Source organism: Perissodus microlepis, chromosome 6 (assembly GCF_051167445.1).
Source record: "Perissodus microlepis isolate ML-2025 ecotype Zambia chromosome 6, ASM5116744v1, whole genome shotgun sequence".
NCBI lineage: Eukaryota > Metazoa > Chordata > Actinopteri > Cichliformes > Cichlidae > Perissodus > Perissodus microlepis.
In genome coordinates, this window is record NC_140466.1 from 20,183,482 (window position 1) to 20,190,340 (window position 6,859).

At 39.7% G+C, this 6,859-nt stretch overlaps 1 long non-coding RNA gene across 1 annotated transcript; it reads right to left on the bottom strand.

Moving 5' to 3' along the window:
• Positions 1-1,092: 1,092 nt before the first annotated feature.
• On the bottom strand, positions 1,093-6,814 carry LOC146385566 (uncharacterized). Its single transcript, XR_014800517.1, has 2 exons — positions 6,744-6,814; positions 1,093-2,998 (listed from the first exon to the last, which is right to left on the bottom strand). It is a non-coding gene; the product is annotated as an uncharacterized LOC146385566 (long non-coding RNA).
• Between the last annotated feature and the right edge of the window lie 45 nt (positions 6,815-6,859).

The following is a 6,859-nucleotide window of genomic DNA, read 5'->3' on the forward strand; positions in this document are numbered from 1 at the left end:
CTGACAGCGCTCTAAATGCTCCACTTTTTTCTGGTATTTTGCAAGCTTCCTACTGTCACACTGTGTTGTATATAAAAAGCAATTGTAACCATTTCTAATAAAATAATGCTCACATTTAATTTATTAGTAACAATACCAGTAGATCATTAGTTCTCTTAACTGGTCAAAGTCATGGAAAACATCCCCAAACTAGAAATGCACAGAGGTTAATCTGTGTATGCAGTTGCACACATAAGATAGCATCTTTTGCGTGCTACACCAATGCAACTTTATATACTCTATTTTTATATGTGTCACACAATACTTTTAGTAAAGCTGTATATTACAATCATTTATGAGTCCTTTATGCCAAATACCGCATTAGGAAAAGTAAAAGGACTCTGCACAGTGGTACAGTGGTTAGCCCTATTGCCTCACAGCAAGAGGGTCATGAATTGAAATCCACCAGCCAACTAGGACCTTTCTGTGTGGAGTTTGCCTGTTCTCTCCACGCTTGTGTGGGTTCTTTCCCACTCCCCTTTGACTTATGTGTCAGTGTGAGTCCGAATAGTTGTCTGTGACAGACTGAATACTTGTCCAGGGTGCACCCTGCCTCTCATCCTATGGCAGCTGGTACAGGATCCAGTTGAAGTGAGTTAAATTTGGAGCCAGCAAAATAAAAAATAAAGTCTAGGCAAGAATGTAACATATAAATGTGTTATGAGGTATCTAATGAGATGACCAGTTAGTGAACCTTAGATACCAAATGCAAAGGTTTTTTTGCTTATTACTGGGTTTCACCTTCTCAGTTTCGGTCCTCCATTGTTACATTATTTGCTCCATAAAATCAATTTGTTTACAATGATTGACAGGACTGGATGCTGCAGACAGACCAGTACTAAAATAGAATATATTGAGAATGGCAGCATGCTCGTATACATTGTTCATCATTAATGATGCATGTGCACTAACGCACACCAATTCTGAATTTTGAACTCTGTGCTCACAACAATCCAGTAGTTCCCTTCATTTTTAATGCTAAAGTTCATGATTTTAAAATACATGGTAAGATACAGTGGTAAGTGCTTCTGAGCCCAAGAATTGACACTTCAGCACAAAACTGCTTTAGCTTTATTATTGCAGTGTGGGTTAAAGTCATTATTAACAGCATTATTGCACTATTACATACAAAGATTTCTCTGGATTCTCTGAATCTTTGCAGTTTTTATGGTGACAGATTTTATCTTTAAATTGTTGCAGTCTATTACAGAGCACTGAATTGACCTTTTCTTTAAAATGCTGGACTAAAACAAATATTAACATTTGATGTTTTTGCACAAGTATAACTTAAAAATACAACATAAATATTTAAAACAATAATGTTGTTATTTACATTTTACACAGCATCTCATCTTTTTTGAATGATGATTGAAAAGAATGAAAGCATTATGATTGAAATAATACAATGATATAAAAATAACACTCTCCCTCGGTCTTCTTCCACCATGACAGGACAGGAAAATAAAAAGGTCGTGAGTGAGACTCAGGTGTGCTGAAATCTTTAATTGGATTCCACACAATCTCCTTTCTTGCTTCAGTGTAATAAAACAAATGGGTTTTTAGTTCTGCGACACTCTCATGCCATTTATTCAAAGAGGAAACAGTGATGTAGTGTTTATGAGCAGAGTTTAGAACTGGATCCAAATGAATGTGCATAACTTTGTCTTCGCAAGTATATACATATATACAGTGAATTTAAACTGGAACTGTATATGTACGTGTCTCTCTCTGTGTGTGTGTTCATGTATTGAGAGAGAAAGATATAGGGACAGCTCTCAGATGTGGGGTGAGGAAAAAGCTATCTTGCAAACCATGTTTTGAGCATAGCAGTGACTTTAAGGTCAATGTTTTAGCCCCAGGATAAAAAACTAATAGCATAATAATGACAGAGAGGGAACTGCAAACAGGAGATAAGGTGGACGAAAACAAAATGCTGATCGCTGAGAAGGCTGATTGCAGAGCTACTGTGCTAGCATTAGAAAGAGGAAGAGAGAAAACTGAGGAGGAGACAGAAAGAACAACGTTAGGGATATTATATACATATACTATTGCATCCCTGTCCCACTATCGGTCCACTCAGTTTTCAAGTTGGGAGATTTGACAGGAGATCGCTGATCTAAAAATGACATAAGTCACATGAAACACAGTAAACTTGGATGTATAAAAAAAATTGCTTTTTTTATAAATACAAAGACCTGTGCGTAGCACACAGTGAATGCCTTGTAAGGTTATTATTTAGTTAAACTGAGCATGTACAATTATATACGACAGTGTAGTTTGTATAAAATATTTACATAGATGTTGGATTTACAGTACCCTAGGCAATGTTTTTGCAAAATTTCGTCAAGATTGATGCACTTGTCTAGGAGGAAGAACTCTTCCTCTAGGAGGAACATACAAACAGAAGCTACAGTCATTATAGTATGAACATGCAAACATGCCTGAAACTATAGATACATAAAAGGCAAAAACAGAGTTCCTACAAAGCTCTTTTTTGGATTCTGACTGCTGTTTGTTTTATTTTCTGTCAGGATGATCCCGTGCTGTAATAATGTAGCAATCCAGGCTCTGGGGAGGCCATTCCATGACTGATAGTGTTTTATTTTGTGTTTTTCTATCCAAGTATGCGCTTGTGCTGCACTAGCAGTGTGTTTGGGATCATTTGCATGCTGAAAGAAGAAGAAAAAAAAAAAAAAGAGGACGATGTTACCAGTTGGTTGCTTTCTCAATGGTATTGCATGGTGGTTAAAATCTGATGCTGCTTGTCTGCATTTATATTTCCATTCATTTTTACATGATTCCCAACCGCTCCAATTCATGGCAGAGACTCCACCATGTTTCACAGATGGCTGTAAACACTCACTGTTGTATCTCTCTCCTGTACCTTCTTTACCTTCCACTTCTTCTTTTGTCCTCCACTTTTGTCCTCCAGGTTCTTCAAATTTACTTGAACACCACACTGCACATCATGGTGAGATATGCCAGGTTGTCAGTTAACAGCTTGGAAATCATTGTGTTGTTGCAAAAATGCCATTTTATACCTGTTAAACTGTCAAATTAAAGAAATTGGAACAAATTATGTAACCTAAGGCAGAGAACCGGTTTTGAATTCGTTCTCTGCTAAACAAGAACAATCCCCCCTCCCAAAACAACCTTTCTTCTAAAAATAGACTGGACTGAAAATGATTTTTTTTTTTAAATAGCCAATGTGCAAAGGAAAACTCTCAGAACTATTGCGCAATACCACTTGGTCTTAATCATTGGATAAGAAAGTCTGGTTCCTTGAAGCAAAATGTAAAGAAAAGACAGGTATATGTGTATATATTCCTACTTAGTGTGAGAAATAAGCTTTAAAATGTAAAGGAGAAAGGTTGCTGACAGAAAGGCTGATTAACTTATCACTTAGTGGCCAACTTACAGAGCTTAATACAGGCTTTTTGGTCATGGTATTTGTTCTCCCCCTTGTGGTGATCAATACATATTACATGACATCAAAAAAAGAGGTGTAAGCCAACTAATCAACCGGAATCAGCTAATCAGTTACTGAAATATACTTCGAGCAGAACATAGTGACGGTCTTCATAAGAACAGCCTTTCTGGTCATAATTCTTTTCATTCTTCAAAATATATATGATTGTATTACAGCAGAATCCTGCAAAACATTTAAATTTGACCTATTTGTAACCAATGAACTGGCTGCACCTCTAGTACAATGCAATTCATTAGTTACCCTGCAACAAAAACAACTGTTACCCAGTTTTAATATGCAGCTCTGCTCACATTTAAAGGAGTCTTGTTGAAACGACTTAGAAACATTAGCAGGTTTCTAATGTTTCTAATGTTTTGCCAGCCACCATTTTCATACCTTACAATTTTCATACTTTACAATGAGCTGCACTCAAATGCGACATCATTACTTTTAGCTTTGAAAATTGTCACAAAGATTCTGTTGTACCCGATTAAATTATTCCTTGGTTTATTCAGCTTCTTACAAAGCCAGCCTGTCTAATGAAATGAGTAACTGGTCAACATCCCATCCATCCATCTGGGCACCCATAGCTTTGCCGGTCTGACCTGGAGCCACAACACCGTCGCCCTAGTAAAGAAGGCCCAGCAGTGGATGCACTTCCTCCATGTCCTGAGAAGAAATAACCTGGCCCAGAAGCTACTGCTGGCCTTCTACCACTCCTCAGTGGAGAGCGCACTCTGCCTGGGTGTTTGGTACGCAGGGGCCACAACTGTGAACAGGAAGGCTGTGCAGAGGGTAATTAACACTGCCCAGAAAAATAATTGGCTGCCCTCTGCCACTCCTAGAGGCCATCGCCTGATCCTCCTGTCTCAGGAAAACCTGGGCCATCACAAATGACCACCTGTTTGACCTGCTGCCCTCTGGGTCAGTTAGGTCCCACACCTCCAGACTCACAAACAGCTTCTCCCCGTGGGCCCATTTGGACTGTTAATAAACACTATCCCCCTACACCCCACTGATGACCACCCATCTCACTAATCTGAACTGAGTATCATGGACTGAGTAACGCTCATCACTCAGGCCACTCACACACGGACTCTGTTCAGACCAAGTCTTTTCTTTGCAGTACTTCCAACCACTTTGCAACTTGTTCTCTAATGTGTTCCTTTCTCTTATTTTTGCACATTTCACTTGTTTGCTCTTTATTCCTGCTGTCTACTACTTATATTTTATTCCAGCACAGTTGGTGTGGTGCACCCACAATTTCGTTGTACATGTACTATGACAATAAAGGCGATTCTATCCATTTTAATTACAGGAATTGAACTGGGAACTTTCTTTAAAAGGTCATCAGTGCCCTTGTTTCAACAACACACCTTTATTTTAAACATGTTAGCGCAGGCAGCTTCACACTAAATTATAATACTATTGTTTCTCCACTAGGGGATAGCACAGGACATGAAGCACAGTGCCCCATTTAAATTTTTTTATTTTGGTCCAGTTTACAAGACAAACACAAATGAATCAAACATTTCAGCATTCGTTGTCCTCCAACTACCCCCCAGTCATTTTTTTGATGAGGACTGCTCCCCGACCATGTCAGTTTTATATTCCCTGAATACACAAAGAAGCGCAAACTAAAATTCCACACAAGCACTTATTTGTCAGATTTGTTCATTTCCGGTACATGCACACATGCGCAGTGTGATTTTTATTACCCCATTCCCTCTGTGTCTACACTTCTTTTACTGATCTCTCTCGCTCTCTTCTATTTTTCTTGTTTCCTTGCCCATTCTCCTTCCCAGCACACACAGCAGCTTCTGTTACAATATAAAAGTCTTTGCAGGCTTTCTGTTCTCAAATACAGATGAAGATGCACACCACGAATGCCACCACTCTCAATGGGAGACCTCGCCAGCGAGCTGTAGATTGAGTGTCCCAGGGTGATTAACTATTGATATGGGGCTCAGGTAACGCACCTGATATCTGGGGGGTGGGGGAGAAAGACAATAGCATCGGAAGAGTGAGGGGGGTGGAAAAGAGAGAGTGAAACAGAGAGAAATAGTGTCCAGGGGTAGAGTAGGATAGAGACATATAATGATGGGAGAGTGAAGGCTGAAGGCCAGCTCACAGACAAATAACAAGTACATGGTTGCATACGCTCTAAATCCACATACAGGCCCCCCTTTGGATTGGCGGACTGAGTGGATGCTCAGGCCCAGCAGCCAGTAGCTGAATTGCATATTGTGATGACTCAGGGCATAGCTGAGGAAATGGGATGGAGAGGGCACTGAATGGGGGGGGGGTGTCTTTGTGTGGAGGGCAGGCTTATAAACAAACGGATCACTGTGAGTTAGAGAAGAACCATCCATTTGTCTTTAGCAACACACATTATGGTCCTGCTCTCCAGTATCCCTCAACCCCACCCTGCCCAACCCCACCATCCAAATTACGTTGCATTCCCACCTATATTTCTGTGTTTGCTGTGTAAACAGACCTGCTTCTTTGTGTAACACCAGTTACAACTTACACCGTCAGCATTTATTGCAATCACCCCCCTTTAAATTCTTTATTCCTACCTCTTTGCTGTCTGATAAGAATCTCTCCCTTATTCATACCTTTTTGTAGGTGGGGAGTTAAGCAAGCCCACTTTCCCAAAAGCAATAACAGCAAAGCAGCTAATATCGGGTATAGTGTGCATATAGTGCTGTATTCCTGTAAATGGATGATCTGGGAAAATATATATTTTATTCACACTGTCATCAGCTGATATCGTTTGATTATCCATTATAATTCTTCTTACTGTTAAAACAAACTTACAAAGCGGTGGAACAGACGGCGTATTGAAGTTGTTCACACCCAACATTTAGAAGCGTTTATGAGTTTCGGTGGGCCGAGTGTTGAATACCGGCACCATCAGGAACTAATCAGAAGCACACCCACATAAAAGGTGAGAGAAATAAAGAAATCTTTTGTAAACGAGACCTCATAATATCCGGTCATTACACAAGTCCAAACTTACTGATAGTGGCTACAAATAACAGTAAATAAAAGTGAATATAATTTAATTTTCTGCTTGATTTAATCGATTTGAATTTAAAAGACTTAACATGGCGCCTCCTTTTCTACCTTACCTTCGATCGCTACGCTCATTAAAAAAAACAAAACAATACAAAAACCCAAAACGATTGTGTCAACACAAACTGAGTCACCTACAACTAGTATGTAGGCTTACCTGTATGGGCTGTTATACTCCACCGCTCCGTCGTGTTTTTTCCCTTTTCTCTGCCACTCCCTTCACTTCCATCCTGCAACACAGATAGCCCCGCCTTTCGGCCACTCCTGTGTGGG